This window comes from Schistocerca americana, unplaced genomic scaffold (assembly GCF_021461395.2).
Source record: "Schistocerca americana isolate TAMUIC-IGC-003095 unplaced genomic scaffold, iqSchAmer2.1 HiC_scaffold_1311, whole genome shotgun sequence".
In the NCBI taxonomy this organism is placed as follows: Eukaryota; Metazoa; Arthropoda; class Insecta; order Orthoptera; family Acrididae; genus Schistocerca; species Schistocerca americana.
In genome coordinates this window covers 15,621-33,386 of record NW_025725385.1, presented here as the reverse complement: position 1 = coordinate 33,386, position 17,766 = coordinate 15,621, and the positions used below count along the sequence as shown (strand labels likewise).

The window sequence follows — 17,766 nt, the reverse complement described above, 5'->3', positions numbered from 1 at the left end:
GTCCGATCACCGAAGTTAAGCATTATTGGGCCCGGTAAGTACTTGGATGGGTGACCGCCTGGGAAACCCGGGTGCTGTTGGCTCCCTTCCTTTTCTTTTTGTTTTGTTATTATGTCGCTACCCCTGCCAGCCCAATTTTCAAACTACCTTTCTGTTGTGACAAAGATGCTTCCTTAAGCCTTTTAAACTACTGTAATGGTACGAAAATGCAGTAATTAACTCAGTTTGAGGGAGAATGTGCTAACCAAGTTTGCCAAGAAGACTTTGAAAACGACGAAACAGTACGAATCGGCAGTTGATTTCTGAAATACGTCACCGCCTATTTTTGTGTAAAGTTCCAAATTTGATTTGTAATCACGAATTTATTCCTTAGTCGTCTCGTCTCGTCCCGCAGACGTTTGTCGTGCTTGCGCTGTCATATGGACCACGACCCGAGCGGCAGCGAGCGGCAGTCGAGCAAAGTCGGGACAAGTCGCGACGGGGACAGGGATAGGAATGGCGCGAATGCACTGCAAACTACGCAGACACCTGGTGTGAGGCGAGGCGAGGAAGCCCACATCGCTACCAGTGGCGCCCTCCAGCACGACACTGCCACACCCCGCACAGGCCCTCCGCTGGACACCAGGGACAAGATGCGTCCCCCGCAGAAAGGCTGCACGCGCCCAGCGAATGACAGGAGGTGCAACGAGCAACAGTGCGTCTCACACACGCGGCGGTGCGCCCGCTAATTCGGCCGTCGGTCTGCTGGGACGCCGGGCGCGCCCCCCGCGCCGTCCGCGAGGAACTGGCTGTTGCAGAAGGAAGTGCTTTCGTCAAAATGCGGCGGAAAACTAACATTTTGTGTGTTGGGAGAGAAGCCGAACGCGAATTCTGCGTGCTCCTACCTTGCACGAGTGCCAACGGCCATACCATTGTGAATACACCGGTTCTCGTCCGATCACCGAAGTTAAGCATTATTGGGCCCGGTAAGTACTTGGATGGGTGACCGCCTGGGAAACCCGGGTGCTGTTGGCTCCCTTCCTTTTCTTTTTTGTTTTGTTATTATGTCGCTACCCCCTGCCAGCCCAATTTTCAAACTACCTTTCTGTTGTGACAAAGATGCTTCCTAAGCCTTTTAAACTACTGTAATGGTACGAAAATGCAGTAATTAACTCAGTTTGAGGGAGAATGTGCTAACCAAGTTTGCCAAGAAGACTTTGAAAAACGACGAAACAGTACGAATCGGCAGTTGATTTCTGAAATACGTCACCCGCCTATTTTTGTGTAAAGTTCCAAATTTGATTTGTAATCACGAATTTATTCCTTAGTCGTCTCGTCTCGTCCCGCAGACGTTTGTCGTGCTTGCGCTGTCATTATGGACCACGACCCGAGCGGCAGCGAGCGGCAGTCGAGCAAAGTCGGGACAAGTCGGGACGGGGACAGGGATAGGAATGGCGCGAATGCACTGCAAACTACGCAGACACCTGGTGTGAGGCGAGGCGAGGAAGCCCACATCGCTACCAGTGGCGCCCTCCAGCACGACACTGCCACACCCCGCACAGGCCCTCCGCTGGACACCAGGGACAAGATGCATCCCCCGCAGAAAGGCTGCACGCGCCCAGCGAATGACAGGAGGTGCAACGAGCAACAGTGCGTCTCACACACGCGGCGGTGCGCCCGCTAATTCGGTCGTCGGTCTGCTGGGACGCCGGGCGCGCCCCCCGCGCCGTCCGCGAGGAACTGGCTGTTGCAGAAGGAAGTGCTTTCGTCAAATGCGGCGGAAAACTAACATTTTGTGTGTTGGGAGAGAAGCCGAACGCGAATTCTGCCGTGCTCCTACCTTGCACGAGTGCCAACGGCCATACCATGATGAATACACCGGTTCTCGTCCGATCACCGAAGTTAAGCATCATTGGGCCCGGTTAGTACTTGGATGGGTGACCGCCTGGGAAACCCGGGTGCTGTTGGCTCCCTTCCTTTTCTTTTTGTTTTGTTATTATGTCGCTACCCCCTGCCAGCCCAATTTTCAAACTACCTTTCTGTTGTGACAAAGATGCTTCCTTAAGCCTTTTAAACTACTGTAATGGTACGAAAATGCAGTAATTAACTCAGTTTGAGGGAGAATGTGCTAACCAAGTTTGCCAAGAAGACTTTGAAAACGACGAAACAGTACGAATCGGCAGTTGATTTCTGAAATACGTCACCGCCTATTTTTGTGTAAAGTTCCAAATTTGATTTGTAATCACGAATTTATTCCTTAGTTCGTCTCGTCTCGTCCCGCAGACGTTTGTCGTGCTTGCGCTGTCATATGGACCACGACCCGAGCGGCAGCGAGCGGCAGTCGAGCAAAGTCGGGACAAGTCGGGGACGGGGACAGGGATAGGAATGGCGCGAATGCACTGCAAACTACGCAGACACCTGGTGTGAGGCGAGGCGAGGCGAGGCGAGGCGAGGCGAGGAAGCCCACATCGCTACCAGTGGCGCCCTCCAGCACGACACTGCCACACCCCCGCACAGGCCCTCCGCTGGACACCAGGGACAAGATGCATCCCCCGCAGAAAGGCTGCACGCGCCCAGCGAATGACAGGAGGTGCAACGAGCAACAGTGCGTCTCACACACGCGGCGGTGCGCCCGCTAATTCGGTCGTCGGTCTGCTGGGACGCCGGGCGCGCCCCCCGCGCCCGTCCGCGAGGAACCTGGCTGTTGCAGAAGGAAGTGCTTTCGTCAAATGCGGCGGAAAACTAACATTTTGTGTGTTGGGAGAGAAGCCGAACGCGAATTCTGCCGTGCTCCTACCTTGCACGAGTGCCAACGGCCATACCATGATGAATACACCGGTTCTCGTCCGATCACCGAAGTTAAGCATCATTGGGCCCGGTTAGTACTTGGATGGGTGACCGCCTGGGAAACCCGGGTGCTGTTGGCTCCCTTCCTTTTCTTTTTGTTTTGTTATTATGTCGCTACCCCTGCCAGCCCAATTTTCAAACTACCTTTCTGTTGTGACAAAGATGCTTCCTTAAGCCTTTTAAACTACTGTAATGGTACGAAAATGCAGTAATTAACTCAGTTTGAGGGAGAATGTGCTAACCAAGTTGCCAAGAAGACTTTGAAAACGACGAAACAGTACGAATCGGCAGTTGATTTTCTGAAATACGTCACCGCCTATTTTTGTGTAAAGTTCCAAATTTGATTTGTAATCACGAATTTATTCCTTAGTCGTCTCGTCTCGTCCCGCAGACGTTTGTCGTGCTTGCGCTGTCATATGGACCACGACCCGAGCGGCAGCGAGCGGCAGTCGAGCAAAGTCGGGACAAGTCGGGACGGGGACAGGGATAGGAATGGCGCGAATGCACTGCAAACTACGCAGACACCTGGTGTGAGGCGAGGCGAGGCGAGGCGAGGCGAGGCCAGGAAGCCCACATCGCTACCAGTGGCGCCCTCCAGCACGACACTGCCACACCCCCGCACAGGCCCTCCGCTGGACACCAGGGACAAGATGCGTCCCCCGCAGAAAGGCTGCACGCGCCCAGCGAATGACAGGAGGTGCAACGAGCAACAGTGCGTCTCACACACGCGGCGGTGCGCCGCTAATTCGGCCGTCGGTCTGCTGGGACGCCGGGCGCGCCCCCCGCGCCGTCCGCGAGGAACTGGCTGTTGCAGAAGGAAGTGCTTTCGTCAAATGCGGCGGAAAACTAACATTTTGTGTGTTGGGAGAGAAGCCGAACGCGAATTCTGCCGTGCTCCTACCTTGCACGAGTGCCAACGGCCATACCATTGTGAAACACCGGTTCTCGTCCGATCACCGAAGTTAAGCATTATTGGGCCCGGTAAGTACTTGGATGGGTGACCGCCTGGGAAACCCGGGTGCTGTTGGCTCCCTTCCTTTTCTTTTTGTTTTGTTATTATGTCGCTACCCCTGCCAGCCCAATTTTCAAACTACCTTTCTGTTGTGACAAAGATGCTTCCTTAAGCCTTTTAAACTACTGTAATGGTACGAAAATGCAGTAATTAACTCAGTTTGAGGGAGAATGTGCTAACCAAGTTTGCCAAGAAGACTTTGAAAACGACGAAACAGTACGAATCGGCAGTTGATTTCTGAAATACGTCACCGCCTATTTTTGTGTAAAGTTCCAAATTTGATTTGTAATCACGAATTTATTCCTTAGTCGTCTCGTCTCGTCCCCGCAGACGTTTGTCGTGCTTGCGCTGTCATATGGACCACGACCCGAGCGGCAGCGAGCGGCAGTCGAGCAAAGTCGGGGACAAGTCGGGACGGGGGACAGGGATAGGAATGGCGCGAATGCACTGCAAACTACGCAGACACCTGGTGTGAGGCGAGGCGAGGGCGAGGCGAGGCGAGGCCAGGAAGCCCACATCGCTACCAGTGGCGCCCTCCAGCACGACACTGCCACACCCCGCACAGGCCCTCCGCTGGACACCAGGGACAAGATGCGTCCCCCGCAGAAAGGCTGCACGCGCCCAGCGAATGACAGGAGGTGCAACGAGCAACAGTGCGTCTCACACACGCGGCGGTGCGCCCGCTAATTCGGCCGTCGGTCTGCTGGGACGCCGGGCGCGCCCCCCCGCGCCGTCCGCGAGGAACTGGCTGTTGCAGAAGGAAGTGCTTTTCGTCAAATGCGGCGGAAAACTAACATTTTGTGTGTTGGGAGAGAAGCCGAACGCGAATTCTGCCGTGCTCCTACCTTGCACGAGTGCCAACGGCCATACCATTGTGAATACACGGTTCTCGTCCGATCACCGAAGTTAAGCATTATTGGGCCCGGTAAGTACTTGGATGGGTGACCGCCCTGGGAAACCCGGGTGCTGTTGGCTCCCTTCCTTTTCTTTTTGTTTTGTTATTATGTCGCTACCCCCTGCCAGCCCAATTTTCAAACTACCTTTCTGTTGTGACAAAGATGCTTCCTTAAGCCTTTTAAACTACTGTAATGGTACGAAAAATGCAGTAATTAACTCAGTTTGAGGGAGAATGTGCTAACCAAGTTTGCCAAGAAGACTTTGAAAACGACGAAACAGTACGAATCGGCAGTTGATTTCTGAAATACGTCACCGCCTATTTTTGTGTAAAGTTCCAAATTTGATTTGTAATCACGAATTTATTCCTTAGTCGTCTCGTCTCGTCCCGCAGACGTTTGTCGTGCTTGCGCTGTCATATGGACCACGACCCGAGCGGCAGCGAGCGGCAGTCGAGCAAAGTCGGGACAAGTCGGGACGGGGACAGGGATAGGAATGGCGCGAATGCACTGCAAACTACGCAGACACTGGTGTGAGGCGAGGCGAGGCGAGGCGAGGCGAGGCCAGGAAGCCCACATCGCTACCAGTGGCGCCCTCCCAGCACGACACTGCCACACCCCGCACAGGCCCTCCGCTGGACACCAGGGACAAGATGCGTCCCCCGCAGAAAGGCTGCACGCGCCCAGCGAATGACAGGAGGTGCAACGAGCAACAGTGCGTCTCACACACGCGGCGGTGCGCCCGCTAATTCGGCCGTCGGTCTGCTGGGACGCCGGGCGCGCCCCCCGCGCCGTCCGCGAGGAACTGGGGGGCTGTTGCAGAAGGAAGTGCTTTCGTCAAATGCGGCGGAAAACTAACATTTTGTGTGTTGGGAGAGAAGCCGAACGCGAATTCTGCCGTGCTCCTACCTTGCACGAGTGCCAACGGCCATACCATTGTGAATACACCGGTTCTCGTCCGATCACCGAAGTTAAGCATTATTGGCCCGGTAAGTACTTGGATGGGTGACCGCCTGGGAAACCCGGGTGCAGTTGGCTCCCTTCCTTTTCTTTTTGTTTTGTTATTATGTCGCTACCCCTGCCAGCCCAATTTTCAAACTACCTTTCTGTTGTGACAAAGATGCTTCCTTAAGCCTTTTAAACTACTGTAATGGTACGAAAATGCAGTAATTAACTCAGTTTGAGGGAGAATGTGCTAACCAAGTTTGCCAAGAAGACTTTGAAAACGACGAAACAGTACGAATCGGCAGTTGATTTCTGAAATACGTCACCGCCTATTTTTGTGTAAAGTTCCAAATTTGATTTGTAATCACGAATTTATTCCTTAGTCGTCTCGTCTCGTCCCCGCAGACGTTTGTCGTGCTTGCGCTGTCATATGGACCACGACCCGAGCGGCAGCGAGCGGCAGTCGAGCAAAGTCGGGACAAGTCGGGACGGGGACAGGATAGGAATGGCGCGAATGCACTGCAAACTACGCAGAACACCTGGTGTGAGGCGAGGCGAGGCGAGGCGAGGCGAGGCGAGGAAGCCCACATCGCTACCAGTGGCGCCCTCCAGCACGACACTGCCACACCCCGCACAGGCCCTCCGCTGGACACCAGGGACAAGATGCATCCCCCGCAGAAAGGCTGCACGCGCCCAGCGAATGACAGGAGGTGCAACGAGCAACAGTGCGTCTCACACACGCGGCGGTGCGCCCGCTAATTCGGTCGTCGGTCTGCTGGGACGCCGGGCGCGCCCCCCCGCGCCGTCCGCGAGGAACTGGCTGTTGCAGAAGGAAGTGCTTTCGTCAAATGCGGCGGAAAACTAACATTTTGTGTGTTGGGAGAGAAGCCGAACGCGAATTCTGCCGTGCTCCTACCTTGCACGAGTGCCAACGGCCATACCATGATGAATACACCGGTTCTCGTCCGATCACCGAAGTTAAGCATCATTGGGCCCGGTTAGTACTTGGATGGGTGACCGCCTGGGAAACCCGGGGTGCTGTTGGCTCCCTTCCTTTTCTTTTTGTTTTGTTATTATGTCGCTACCCCTGCCAGCCCAATTTTCAAACTACCTTTCTGTTGTGACAAAGATGCTTCCTTAAGCCTTTTAAACTACTGTAATGGTACGAAAATGCAGTAATTAACTCAGTTTGAGGGAGAATGTGCTAACCAAGTTTGCCAAGAAGACTTTGAAAACGACGAAACAGTACGAATCGGCAGTTGATTTCTGAAATACGTCACCGCCTATTTTTGTGTAAAGTTCCAAATTTGATTTGTAATCACGAATTTATTCCTTAGTCGTCTCGTCTCGTCCCGCAGACGTTTGTCGTGCTTGCGCTGTCATATGGACCCACGACCCGAGCGGCAGCGAGCGGCAGTCGAGCAAAGTCGGGACAAGTCGGGACGGGGACAGGGATAGGAATGGCGCGAATGCACTGCAAACTACGCAGACACCTGGTGTGAGGCGAGGCGAGGCGAGGCGAGGCGAGGCCAGGAAGCCCACATCGCTACCAGTTGGCGCCCTCCAGCACGACACTGCCACACCCCGCACAGGCCCTCCGCTGGACACCAGGGACAAGATGCGTCCCCCGCAGAAAAGGCTGCACGCGCCCAGCGAATGACAGGAGGTGCAACGAGCAACAGTGCGTCTCACACACGCGGCGGTGCGCCCGCTAATTCGGCCGTCGGTCTGCTGGGACGCCGGGCGCGCCCCCCGCGCCGTCCGCGAGGAACTGGCTGTTGCAGAAGGAAGTGCTTTCGTCAAATGCGGCGGAAAACTAACATTTTGTGTGTTGGGAGAGAAGCCGAACGCGAATTCTGCCGTGCTCCTACCTTGCACGAGTGCCAACGGCCATACCATTGTGAATACACCGGTTCTCGTCCGATCACCGAAGTTAAGCATTATTGGGCCCGGTAAGTACTTGGATGGGTGACCGCCTGGGAAACCCGGGTGCTGTTGGCTCCCTTCCTTTTCTTTTTGTTTTGTTATTATGTCGCTACCCCTGCCAGCCCAATTTTCAAACTACCTTTCTGTTGTGACAAAGATGCTTCCTTAAGCCTTTTAAACTACTGTAATGGTACGAAAATGCAGTAATTAACTCAGTTTGAGGGAGAATGTGCTAACCAAGTTTGCCAAGAAGACTTTGAAAACGACGAAACAGTACGAATCGGCAGTTGATTTCTGAAATACGTCACCGCCTATTTTTGTGTAAAGTTCCAAATTTGATTTGTAATCACGAATTTATTCCTTAGTCGTCTCGTCTCGTCCCGCAGACGTTTGTCGTGCTTGCGCTGTCATATGGACCACGACCCGAGCGGCAGCGAGCGGCAGTCGAGCAAAGTCGGGACAAGTCGGGACGGGGACAGGGATAGGAATGGCGCGAATGCACTGCAAACTACGCAGACACCTGGTGTGAGGCGAGGCGAGGCGAGGCGAGGCGAGGCCAGGAAGCCCACATCGCTACCAGTGGCGCCCTCCAGCACGACACTGCCACACCCCGCACAGGCCCTCCGCTGGACACCAGGGACAAGATGCGTCCCCCGCAGAAAGGCTGCACGCGCCCAGCGAATGACAGGAGGTGCAACGAGCAACAGTGCGTCTCACACACGCGGCGGTGCGCCCGCTAATTCGGCCGTCGGTCTGCTGGGACGCCGGGCGCGCCCCCCGCGCCGTCCGCGAGGAACTGGCTGTTGCAGAAGGAAGTGCTTTCGTCAAATGCGGCGGAAAACTAACATTTTGTGTGTTGGGAGAGAAGCCGAACGCGAATTCTGCCGTGCTCCTACCTTGCACGAGTGCCAACGGCCATACCATTGTGAATACACCGGTTCTCGTCCGATCACCGAAGTTAAGCATTATTGGGCCCGGTAAGTACTTGGATGGGTGACCGCCTGGGAAACCCGGGTGCTGTTGGCTCCCTTCCTTTTCTTTTTGTTTTGTTATTATGTCGCTACCCCTGCCAGCCCAATTTTCAAACTACCTTTCTGTTGTGACAAAGATGCTTCCTTAAGCCTTTTAAACTACTGTAATGGTACGAAAATGCAGTAATTAACTCAGTTTGAGGGAGAATGTGCTAACCAAGTTTGCCAAGAAGACTTTGAAAACGACGAAACAGTACGAATCGGCAGTTGATTTCTGAAATACGTCACCGCCTATTTTTGTGTAAAGTTCCAAATTTGATTTGTAATCACGAATTTATTCCTTAGTCGTCTCGTCTCGTCCCGCAGACGTTTGTCGTGCTTGCGCTGTCATATGGACCACGACCCGAGCGGCAGCGAGCGGCAGTCGAGCAAAGTCGGGACAAGTCGGGACGGGGACAGGGATAGGAATGGCGCGAATGCACTGCAAACTACGCAGACACCTGGTGTGAGGCGAGGCGAGGCGAGGCGAGGCGAGGCCAGGAAGCCCACATCGCTACCAGTGGCGCCCTCCAGCACGACACTGCCACACCCCGCACAGGCCCTCCGCTGGACACCAGGGACAAGATGCGTCCCCCGCAGAAAGGCTGCACGCGCCCAGCGAATGACAGGAGGTGCAACGAGCAACAGTGCGTCTCACACACGCGGCGGTGCGCCCGCTAATTCGGCCGTCGGTCTGCTGGGACGCCGGGCGCGCCCCCCGCGCCGTCCGCGAGGAACTGGCTGTTGCAGAAGGAAGTGCTTTCGTCAAATGCGGCGGAAAACTAACATTTTGTGTGTTGGGAGAGAAGCCGAACGCGAATTCTGCCGTGCTCCTACCTTGCACGAGTGCCAACGGCCATACCATTGTGAATACACCGGTTCTCGTCCGATCACCGAAGTTAAGCATTATTGGGCCCGGTAAGTACTTGGATGGGTGACCGCCTGGGAAACCCGGGTGCTGTTGGCTCCCTTCCTTTTCTTTTTGTTTTGTTATTATGTCGCTACCCCTGCCAGCCCAATTTTCAAACTACCTTTCTGTTGTGACAAAGATGCTTCCTTAAGCCTTTTAAACTACTGTAATGGTACGAAAATGCAGTAATTAACTCAGTTTGAGGGAGAATGTGCTAACCAAGTTTGCCAAGAAGACTTTGAAAACGACGAAACAGTACGAATCGGCAGTTGATTTCTGAAATACGTCACCGCCTATTTTTGTGTAAAGTTCCAAATTTGATTTGTAATCACGAATTTATTCCTTAGTCGTCTCGTCTCGTCCCGCAGACGTTTGTCGTGCTTGCGCTGTCATATGGACCACGACCCGAGCGGCAGCGAGCGGCAGTCGAGCAAAGTCGGGACAAGTCGCGACGGGGACAGGGATAGGAATGGCGCGAATGCACTGCAAACTACGCAGACACCTGGTGTGAGGCGAGGCGAGGAAGCCCACATCGCTACCAGTGGCGCCCTCCAGCACGACACTGCCACACCCCGCACAGGCCCTCCGCTGGACACCAGGGACAAGATGCGTCCCCCGCAGAAAGGCTGCACGCGCCCAGCGAATGACAGGAGGTGCAACGAGCAACAGTGCGTCTCACACACGCGGCGGTGCGCCCGCTAATTCGGCCGTCGGTCTGCTGGGACGCCGGGCGCGCCCCCCGCGCCGTCCGCGAGGAACTGGCTGTTGCAGAAGGAAGTGCTTTCGTCAAATGCGGCGGAAAACTAACATTTTGTGTGTTGGGAGAGAAGCCGAACGCGAATTCTGCCGTGCTCCTACCTTGCACGAGTGCCAACGGCCATACCATTGTGAATACACCGGTTCTCGTCCGATCACCGAAGTTAAGCATTATTGGGCCCGGTAAGTACTTGGATGGGTGACCGCCTGGGAAACCCGGGTGCTGTTGGCTCCCTTCCTTTTCTTTTTGTTTTGTTATTATGTCGCTACCCCTGCCAGCCCAATTTTCAAACTACCTTTCTGTTGTGACAAAGATGCTTCCTTAAGCCTTTTAAACTACTGTAATGGTACGAAAATGCAGTAATTAACTCAGTTTGAGGGAGAATGTGCTAACCAAGTTTGCCAAGAAGACTTTGAAAACGACGAAACAGTACGAATCGGCAGTTGATTTCTGAAATACGTCACCGCCTATTTTTGTGTAAAGTTCCAAATTTGATTTGTAATCACGAATTTATTCCTTAGTCGTCTCGTCTCGTCCCGCAGACGTTTGTCGTGCTTGCGCTGTCATATGGACCACGACCCGAGCGGCAGCGAGCGGCAGTCGAGCAAAGTCGGGACAAGTCGGGACGGGGACAGGGATAGGAATGGCGCGAATGCACTGCAAACTACGCAGACACCTGGTGTGAGGCGAGGCGAGGAAGCCCACATCGCTACCAGTGGCGCCCTCCAGCACGACACTGCCACACCCCGCACAGGCCCTCCGCTGGACACCAGGGACAAGATGCATCCCCCGCAGAAAGGCTGCACGCGCCCAGCGAATGACAGGAGGTGCAACGAGCAACAGTGCGTCTCACACACGCGGCGGTGCGCCCGCTAATTCGGTCGTCGGTCTGCTGGGACGCCGGGCGCGCCCCCCGCGCCGTCCGCGAGGAACTGGCTGTTGCAGAAGGAAGTGCTTTCGTCAAATGCGGCGGAAAACTAACATTTTGTGTGTTGGGAGAGAAGCCGAACGCGAATTCTGCCGTGCTCCTACCTTGCACGAGTGCCAACGGCCATACCATGATGAATACACCGGTTCTCGTCCGATCACCGAAGTTAAGCATCATTGGGCCCGGTTAGTACTTGGATGGGTGACCGCCTGGGAAACCCGGGTGCTGTTGGCTCCCTTCCTTTTCTTTTTGTTTTGTTATTATGTCGCTACCCCTGCCAGCCCAATTTTCAAACTACCTTTCTGTTGTGACAAAGATGCTTCCTTAAGCCTTTTAAACTACTGTAATGGTACGAAAATGCAGTAATTAACTCAGTTTGAGGGAGAATGTGCTAACCAAGTTTGCCAAGAAGACTTTGAAAACGACGAAACAGTACGAATCGGCAGTTGATTTCTGAAATACGTCACCGCCTATTTTTGTGTAAAGTTCCAAATTTGATTTGTAATCACGAATTTATTCCTTAGTCGTCTCGTCTCGTCCCGCAGACGTTTGTCGTGCTTGCGCTGTCATATGGACCACGACCCGAGCGGCAGCGAGCGGCAGTCGAGCAAAGTCGGGACAAGTCGGGACGGGGACAGGGATAGGAATGGCGCGAATGCACTGCAAACTACGCAGACACCTGGTGTGAGGCGAGGCGAGGCGAGGCGAGGCGAGGCGAGGAAGCCCACATCGCTACCAGTGGCGCCCTCCAGCACGACACTGCCACACCCCGCACAGGCCCTCCGCTGGACACCAGGGACAAGATGCATCCCCCGCAGAAAGGCTGCACGCGCCCAGCGAATGACAGGAGGTGCAACGAGCAACAGTGCGTCTCACACACGCGGCGGTGCGCCCGCTAATTCGGTCGTCGGTCTGCTGGGACGCCGGGCGCGCCCCCCGCGCCGTCCGCGAGGAACTGGCTGTTGCAGAAGGAAGTGCTTTCGTCAAATGCGGCGGAAAACTAACATTTTGTGTGTTGGGAGAGAAGCCGAACGCGAATTCTGCCGTGCTCCTACCTTGCACGAGTGCCAACGGCCATACCATGATGAATACACCGGTTCTCGTCCGATCACCGAAGTTAAGCATCATTGGGCCCGGTTAGTACTTGGATGGGTGACCGCCTGGGAAACCCGGGTGCTGTTGGCTCCCTTCCTTTTCTTTTTGTTTTGTTATTATGTCGCTACCCCTGCCAGCCCAATTTTCAAACTACCTTTCTGTTGTGACAAAGATGCTTCCTTAAGCCTTTTAAACTACTGTAATGGTACGAAAATGCAGTAATTAACTCAGTTTGAGGGAGAATGTGCTAACCAAGTTTGCCAAGAAGACTTTGAAAACGACGAAACAGTACGAATCGGCAGTTGATTTCTGAAATACGTCACCGCCTATTTTTGTGTAAAGTTCCAAATTTGATTTGTAATCACGAATTTATTCCTTAGTCGTCTCGTCTCGTCCCGCAGACGTTTGTCGTGCTTGCGCTGTCATATGGACCACGACCCGAGCGGCAGCGAGCGGCAGTCGAGCAAAGTCGGGACAAGTCGGGACGGGGACAGGGATAGGAATGGCGCGAATGCACTGCAAACTACGCAGACACCTGGTGTGAGGCGAGGCGAGGCGAGGCGAGGCGAGGCCAGGAAGCCCACATCGCTACCAGTGGCGCCCTCCAGCACGACACTGCCACACCCCGCACAGGCCCTCCGCTGGACACCAGGGACAAGATGCGTCCCCCGCAGAAAGGCTGCACGCGCCCAGCGAATGACAGGAGGTGCAACGAGCAACAGTGCGTCTCACACACGCGGCGGTGCGCCCGCTAATTCGGCCGTCGGTCTGCTGGGACGCCGGGCGCGCCCCCCGCGCCGTCCGCGAGGAACTGGCTGTTGCAGAAGGAAGTGCTTTCGTCAAATGCGGCGGAAAACTAACATTTTGTGTGTTGGGAGAGAAGCCGAACGCGAATTCTGCCGTGCTCCTACCTTGCACGAGTGCCAACGGCCATACCATTGTGAATACACCGGTTCTCGTCCGATCACCGAAGTTAAGCATTATTGGGCCCGGTAAGTACTTGGATGGGTGACCGCCTGGGAAACCCGGGTGCTGTTGGCTCCCTTCCTTTTCTTTTTGTTTTGTTATTATGTCGCTACCCCTGCCAGCCCAATTTTCAAACTACCTTTCTGTTGTGACAAAGATGCTTCCTTAAGCCTTTTAAACTACTGTAATGGTACGAAAATGCAGTAATTAACTCAGTTTGAGGGAGAATGTGCTAACCAAGTTTGCCAAGAAGACTTTGAAAACGACGAAACAGTACGAATCGGCAGTTGATTTCTGAAATACGTCACCGCCTATTTTTGTGTAAAGTTCCAAATTTGATTTGTAATCACGAATTTATTCCTTAGTCGTCTCGTCTCGTCCCGCAGACGTTTGTCGTGCTTGCGCTGTCATATGGACCACGACCCGAGCGGCAGCGAGCGGCAGTCGAGCAAAGTCGGGACAAGTCGGGACGGGGACAGGGATAGGAATGGCGCGAATGCACTGCAAACTACGCAGACACCTGGTGTGAGGCGAGGCGAGGCGAGGCGAGGCGAGGCCAGGAAGCCCACATCGCTACCAGTGGCGCCCTCCAGCACGACACTGCCACACCCCGCACAGGCCCTCCGCTGGACACCAGGGACAAGATGCGTCCCCCGCAGAAAGGCTGCACGCGCCCAGCGAATGACAGGAGGTGCAACGAGCAACAGTGCGTCTCACACACGCGGCGGTGCGCCCGCTAATTCGGCCGTCGGTCTGCTGGGACGCCGGGCGCGCCCCCCGCGCCGTCCGCGAGGAACTGGCTGTTGCAGAAGGAAGTGCTTTCGTCAAATGCGGCGGAAAACTAACATTTTGTGTGTTGGGAGAGAAGCCGAACGCGAATTCTGCCGTGCTCCTACCTTGCACGAGTGCCAACGGCCATACCATTGTGAATACACCGGTTCTCGTCCGATCACCGAAGTTAAGCATTATTGGGCCCGGTAAGTACTTGGATGGGTGACCGCCTGGGAAACCCGGGTGCTGTTGGCTCCCTTCCTTTTCTTTTTGTTTTGTTATTATGTCGCTACCCCTGCCAGCCCAATTTTCAAACTACCTTTCTGTTGTGACAAAGATGCTTCCTTAAGCCTTTTAAACTACTGTAATGGTACGAAAATGCAGTAATTAACTCAGTTTGAGGGAGAATGTGCTAACCAAGTTTGCCAAGAAGACTTTGAAAACGACGAAACAGTACGAATCGGCAGTTGATTTCTGAAATACGTCACCGCCTATTTTTGTGTAAAGTTCCAAATTTGATTTGTAATCACGAATTTATTCCTTAGTCGTCTCGTCTCGTCCCGCAGACGTTTGTCGTGCTTGCGCTGTCATATGGACCACGACCCGAGCGGCAGCGAGCGGCAGTCGAGCAAAGTCGGGACAAGTCGCGACGGGGACAGGGATAGGAATGGCGCGAATGCACTGCAAACTACGCAGACACCTGGTGTGAGGCGAGGCGAGGAAGCCCACATCGCTACCAGTGGCGCCCTCCAGCACGACACTGCCACACCCCGCACAGGCCCTCCGCTGGACACCAGGGACAAGATGCGTCCCCCGCAGAAAGGCTGCACGCGCCCAGCGAATGACAGGAGGTGCAACGAGCAACAGTGCGTCTCACACACGCGGCGGTGCGCCCGCTAATTCGGCCGTCGGTCTGCTGGGACGCCGGGCGCGCCCCCCGCGCCGTCCGCGAGGAACTGGCTGTTGCAGAAGGAAGTGCTTTCGTCAAATGCGGCGGAAAACTAACATTTTGTGTGTTGGGAGAGAAGCCGAACGCGAATTCTGCCGTGCTCCTACCTTGCACGAGTGCCAACGGCCATACCATTGTGAATACACCGGTTCTCGTCCGATCACCGAAGTTAAGCATTATTGGGCCCGGTAAGTACTTGGATGGGTGACCGCCTGGGAAACCCGGGTGCTGTTGGCTCCCTTCCTTTTCTTTTTGTTTTGTTATTATGTCGCTACCCCTGCCAGCCCAATTTTCAAACTACCTTTCTGTTGTGACAAAGATGCTTCCTTAAGCCTTTTAAACTACTGTAATGGTACGAAAATGCAGTAATTAACTCAGTTTGAGGGAGAATGTGCTAACCAAGTTTGCCAAGAAGACTTTGAAAACGACGAAACAGTACGAATCGGCAGTTGATTTCTGAAATACGTCACCGCCTATTTTTGTGTAAAGTTCCAAATTTGATTTGTAATCACGAATTTATTCCTTAGTCGTCTCGTCTCGTCCCGCAGACGTTTGTCGTGCTTGCGCTGTCATATGGACCACGACCCGAGCGGCAGCGAGCGGCAGTCGAGCAAAGTCGGGACAAGTCGCGACGGGGACAGGGATAGGAATGGCGCGAATGCACTGCAAACTACGCAGACACCTGGTGTGAGGCGAGGCGAGGAAGCCCACATCGCTACCAGTGGCGCCCTCCAGCACGACACTGCCACACCCCGCACAGGCCCTCCGCTGGACACCAGGGACAAGATGCGTCCCCCGCAGAAAGGCTGCACGCGCCCAGCGAATGACAGGAGGTGCAACGAGCAACAGTGCGTCTCACACACGCGGCGGTGCGCCCGCTAATTCGGCCGTCGGTCTGCTGGGACGCCGGGCGCGCCCCCCGCGCCGTCCGCGAGGAACTGGCTGTTGCAGAAGGAAGTGCTTTCGTCAAATGCGGCGGAAAACTAACATTTTGTGTGTTGGGAGAGAAGCCGAACGCGAATTCTGCCGTGCTCCTACCTTGCACGAGTGCCAACGGCCATACCATTGTGAATACACCGGTTCTCGTCCGATCACCGAAGTTAAGCATTATTGGGCCCGGTAAGTACTTGGATGGGTGACCGCCTGGGAAACCCGGGTGCTGTTGGCTCCCTTCCTTTTCTTTTTGTTTTCTTATTATGTCGCTACCCCTGCCAGCCCAATTTTCAAACTACCTTTCTGTTGTGACAAAGATGCTTCCTTAAGCCTTTTAAACTACTGTAATGGTACGAAAATGCAGTAATTAACTCAGTTTGAGGGAGAATGTGCTAACCAAGTTTGCCAAGAAGACTTTGAAAACGACGAAACAGTACGAATCGGCAGTTGATTTCTGAAATACGTCACCGCCTATTTTTGTGTAAAGTTCCAAATTTGATTTGTAATCACGAATTTATTCCTTAGTCGTCTCGTCTCGTCCCGCAGACGTTTGTCGTGCTTGCGCTGTCATATGGACCACGACCCGAGCGGCAGCGAGCGGCAGTCGAGCAAAGTCGGGACAAGTCGGGACGGGGACAGGGATAGGAATGGCGCGAATGCACTGCAAACTACGCAGACACCTGGTGTGAGGCGAGGCGAGGAAGCCCACATCGCTACCAGTGGCGCCCTCCAGCACGACACTGCCACACCCCGCACAGGCCCTCCGCTGGACACCAGGGACAAGATGCATCCCCCGCAGAAAGGCTGCACGCGCCCAGCGAATGACAGGAGGTGCAACGAGCAACAGTGCGTCTCACACACGCGGCGGTGCGCCCGCTAATTCGGTCGTCGGTCTGCTGGGACGCCGGGCGCGCCCCCCGCGCCGTCCGCGAGGAACTGGCTGTTGCAGAAGGAAGTGCTTTCGTCAAATGCGGCGGAAAACTAACATTTTGTGTGTTGGGAGAGAAGCCGAACGCGAATTCTGCCGTGCTCCTACCTTGCACGAGTGCCAACGGCCATACCATGATGAATACACCGGTTCTCGTCCGATCACCGAAGTTAAGCATCATTGGGCCCGGTTAGTACTTGGATGGGTGACCGCCTGGGAAACCCGGGTGCTGTTGGCTCCCTTCCTTTTCTTTTTGTTTTGTTATTATGTCGCTACCCCTGCCAGCCCAATTTTCAAACTACCTTTCTGTTGTGACAAAGATGCTTCCTTAAGCCTTTTAAACTACTGTAATGGTACGAAAATGCAGTAATTAACTCAGTTTGAGGGAGAATGTGCTAACCAAGTTTGCCAAGAAGACTTTGAAAACGACGAAACAGTACGAATCGGCAGTTGATTTCTGAAATACGTCACCGCCTATTTTTGTGTAAAGTTCCAAATTTGATTTGTAATCACGAATTTATTCCTTAGTCGTCTCGTCTCGTCCCGCAGACGTTTGTCGTGCTTGCGCTGTCATATGGACCACGACCCGAGCGGCAGCGAGCGGCAGTCGAGCAAAGTCGGGACAAGTCGGGACGGGGACAGGGATAGGAATGGCGCGAATGCACTGCAAACTACGCAGACACCTGGTGTGAGGCGAGGCGAGGCGAGGCGAGGCGAGGCGAGGAAGCCCACATCGCTACCAGTGGCGCCCTCCAGCACGACACTGCCACACCCCGCACAGGCCCTCCGCTGGACACCAGGGACAAGATGCATCCCCCGCAGAAAGGCTGCACGCGCCCAGCGAATGACAGGAGGTGCAACGAGCAACAGTGCGTCTCACACACGCGGCGGTGCGCCCGCTAATTCGGTCGTCGGTC

At 54.5% G+C, this 17,766-nt stretch overlaps 18 non-coding genes across 18 annotated transcripts; all 18 read left to right on the top strand.

The window, feature by feature from the left end:
* Positions 1–895: 895 nt before the first annotated feature.
* On the top strand, positions 896–1,014 carry LOC124564318. The gene has a single exon (XR_006970586.1). It is a non-coding gene; the product is annotated as a 5S ribosomal RNA (ribosomal RNA).
* An 816-nt stretch (positions 1,015–1,830) lies between these two features.
* Positions 1,831–1,949, top strand: LOC124564296. Its single transcript, XR_006970566.1, has one exon. It is a non-coding gene; the product is annotated as a 5S ribosomal RNA (ribosomal RNA).
* An 838-nt stretch (positions 1,950–2,787) lies between these two features.
* LOC124564295 lies at positions 2,788–2,906 on the top strand. Its single transcript, XR_006970565.1, has one exon. It is a non-coding gene; the product is annotated as a 5S ribosomal RNA (ribosomal RNA).
* An 832-nt stretch (positions 2,907–3,738) lies between these two features.
* LOC124564320 lies at positions 3,739–3,856 on the top strand. Its single transcript, XR_006970588.1, has one exon. It is a non-coding gene; the product is annotated as a 5S ribosomal RNA (ribosomal RNA).
* Positions 3,857–4,694: 838 nt separating this feature from the next.
* LOC124564325 lies at positions 4,695–4,813 on the top strand. Its single transcript, XR_006970591.1, has one exon. It is a non-coding gene; the product is annotated as a 5S ribosomal RNA (ribosomal RNA).
* An 838-nt stretch (positions 4,814–5,651) lies between these two features.
* Positions 5,652–5,769, top strand: LOC124564324. The gene has a single exon (XR_006970590.1). It is a non-coding gene; the product is annotated as a 5S ribosomal RNA (ribosomal RNA).
* Positions 5,770–6,603: 834 nt separating this feature from the next.
* Positions 6,604–6,723, top strand: LOC124564298. Its single transcript, XR_006970568.1, has one exon. It is a non-coding gene; the product is annotated as a 5S ribosomal RNA (ribosomal RNA).
* An 835-nt stretch (positions 6,724–7,558) lies between these two features.
* On the top strand, positions 7,559–7,677 carry LOC124564317. Its single transcript, XR_006970585.1, has one exon. It is a non-coding gene; the product is annotated as a 5S ribosomal RNA (ribosomal RNA).
* Positions 7,678–8,509: 832 nt separating this feature from the next.
* LOC124564316 lies at positions 8,510–8,628 on the top strand. Its single transcript, XR_006970584.1, has one exon. It is a non-coding gene; the product is annotated as a 5S ribosomal RNA (ribosomal RNA).
* Positions 8,629–9,460: 832 nt separating this feature from the next.
* LOC124564315 lies at positions 9,461–9,579 on the top strand. Its single transcript, XR_006970583.1, has one exon. It is a non-coding gene; the product is annotated as a 5S ribosomal RNA (ribosomal RNA).
* Positions 9,580–10,391: 812 nt separating this feature from the next.
* On the top strand, positions 10,392–10,510 carry LOC124564314. Its single transcript, XR_006970582.1, has one exon. It is a non-coding gene; the product is annotated as a 5S ribosomal RNA (ribosomal RNA).
* An 812-nt stretch (positions 10,511–11,322) lies between these two features.
* On the top strand, positions 11,323–11,441 carry LOC124564294. The gene has a single exon (XR_006970564.1). It is a non-coding gene; the product is annotated as a 5S ribosomal RNA (ribosomal RNA).
* An 832-nt stretch (positions 11,442–12,273) lies between these two features.
* On the top strand, positions 12,274–12,392 carry LOC124564293. Its single transcript, XR_006970563.1, has one exon. It is a non-coding gene; the product is annotated as a 5S ribosomal RNA (ribosomal RNA).
* An 832-nt stretch (positions 12,393–13,224) lies between these two features.
* LOC124564312 lies at positions 13,225–13,343 on the top strand. The gene has a single exon (XR_006970580.1). It is a non-coding gene; the product is annotated as a 5S ribosomal RNA (ribosomal RNA).
* An 832-nt stretch (positions 13,344–14,175) lies between these two features.
* On the top strand, positions 14,176–14,294 carry LOC124564310. Its single transcript, XR_006970579.1, has one exon. It is a non-coding gene; the product is annotated as a 5S ribosomal RNA (ribosomal RNA).
* An 812-nt stretch (positions 14,295–15,106) lies between these two features.
* On the top strand, positions 15,107–15,225 carry LOC124564309. Its single transcript, XR_006970578.1, has one exon. It is a non-coding gene; the product is annotated as a 5S ribosomal RNA (ribosomal RNA).
* Positions 15,226–16,037: 812 nt separating this feature from the next.
* Positions 16,038–16,156, top strand: LOC124564308. The gene has a single exon (XR_006970577.1). It is a non-coding gene; the product is annotated as a 5S ribosomal RNA (ribosomal RNA).
* Positions 16,157–16,968: 812 nt separating this feature from the next.
* LOC124564292 lies at positions 16,969–17,087 on the top strand. The gene has a single exon (XR_006970562.1). It is a non-coding gene; the product is annotated as a 5S ribosomal RNA (ribosomal RNA).
* The last annotated feature ends 679 nt before the right edge of the window (positions 17,088–17,766 follow it).